The sequence below is a fragment of the Jaculus jaculus genome, unplaced genomic scaffold, assembly GCF_020740685.1.
Source record: "Jaculus jaculus isolate mJacJac1 unplaced genomic scaffold, mJacJac1.mat.Y.cur mat_scaffold_34_1_3701052_arrow_ctg1, whole genome shotgun sequence".
Classification (NCBI taxonomy): domain Eukaryota; kingdom Metazoa; phylum Chordata; class Mammalia; order Rodentia; family Dipodidae; genus Jaculus; species Jaculus jaculus.
The window spans coordinates 2,993,247-2,995,174 of NW_025423490.1; the positions used below are offsets into that span (position 1 = coordinate 2,993,247).

Below are 1,928 nucleotides of genomic sequence, written 5' to 3' on the forward strand. Positions count from 1 at the left end.
TATAGACAGAATGCATCCCATTCATAAATACTGAACTACCTTTATGTTATCTTCATGTTAGAAAATCTTTATAACTATTTAAAGAGAAATCTTGGCCTAGTTTTTACGAGGAAAGAAAGGCTTTGCAGTTTTAAGAATTATCAAAATGTCAGCTTTTGGAAATGTAGATTACATATATAAAACTAATATTTTTGTTGTTATTTATTTTTTACTATAATATATTTGTTTTTTTTTCTTTTAATTTTTATTTATTTAAAAGCGACAGACACAGAGAGAAAGACAGATAGAGGGAGAGAGAGAGAATGGGCGCGCCAGGGCTTCCAGCCTCTGCAAACAACCTCCAGACACGTGCGCCCCCTTGTGCATCTGGCTAACGTGGGACCTGGGGAACCGAGCCTCGAACCGGGGTCCTTAGGCTTCACAGGCAAGCTCTTAACCGCTAAGCCATCTCTCCAGCCCAATATATTTGGTTTTCAAAAGTCGCAAAAGTTATTTCAAAGCTGTGCTTTTATTTTTTATATTAGGAAAGATATGTATGTAAATAGAGAAAGGTTGATAATTAGATAATTTTGAAATGGTTTATAACTAGCTCCATTGACAACCTCTGCAATCAACTTGTGACTGCCACATATGCACAGAAACTTCTGGGTACAAGTAAATTGGTGTTTAGGAAGAAGATTCATTCACTTAATTCATGTATGATGTTTGTGACCATTTTTTTTTTAATCCAGGGATATACACTTGTTAATATGGCTCCATTCACTTAAACTTATATTTGATATGTTTTGCCTATTACATGCATAAGCACAACTGGATCATTAAAATTATTTGTATATAACATGAAGACTTTTATTTTTATTTTAAAAATTTACTTGTTTTACACTTAACGATCTTGACTCTAACAGGTTTAGTTTTCTACCTCAGTTTTCAATGTTAGCTAATCTGCTTGGAGCACTAGTTCTACTTTTCCTGTTATCTTCAAATAGACGTTTCAGCATATAAACCTGAATGGCCGACACCACCACCACGACCACTAAGTTAACCATGGACCAGAAACGGACTCTATCAAAGTTGCTCTCTTGTATGTTTCGATCACGAGCTTCAAACGCTCTAAGCACAGTTTGTATATTACCACTTTTGCTTAGTCTGGACTTGATGCTGTTGATGGATTCCAGCATGTCTTCCGTTTTCATTTCCAACATATCTGTGCCAGTAATATACTTTTTCCAGTCTTCTTGTTCCTGTTCCTGTTCTCCCATATTATCCAGGATGAGTTCAAAGAAAATTACCTTCTCAGAAATGGTGCTGAATGTATTGTCAAAGCAGAACATGTAGTCACCAACTTCAGTCTCAACAGTGTGAACCCCATCTGATTTTCTTTGCTCAAAAACTAAGGTTTTCCCTTCTGGAGAGGCAAGATGGAAATCAATATCTAATTCTGCTCCATCTAAAACCTGGTACTCGATCTCCAGCGAGGCCTTGGGCGGCATGGGCTGGTAGAAGCACTCCTTGTGCCCGGCCAGCAGGGTGAAGGTGAAGTCGCTGTCCAGCGAGGGCGTGAAGCCCGCCGCCCGCCGCAGCAACCCGGCCGGCAGAGTGGCCAAGAGCAGCACGGGAACCACAGCCAGGTCGCGTCGCCCATCCCTGCCTGTCGGGGGCGGCCTCGGGCTGAAAGCGCCTAGGAGGGAGGGACTGGCTCTTTCCTCTCTGGACTCCTCCTCTTGGCCGAGAAATTCCCGAGTCCGAAGAAAGTTGAGGCGCTCCCTGGGAACGGGGTAGCGCTGTCCTCCAAAGGGCTGAGATTGCGGGCGGGGCCAATCGCTTATAAATTATTTTAGCAAAGTAGGATATAAAATCAATACAGAAGAATCAGTAGGCTTCATATATAGCAATGTCAAACATACAGAGAAAGAATTCAGGAAAGCAGT

At 41.3% G+C, this 1,928-nt stretch overlaps 1 pseudogene; it reads right to left on the bottom strand.

The window, feature by feature from the left end:
* Positions 1 to 920: 920 nt before the first annotated feature.
* Positions 921 to 1,642, bottom strand: LOC101604450 (annotated as a pseudogene).
* Positions 1,643 to 1,928: the final 286 nt, after the last annotated feature.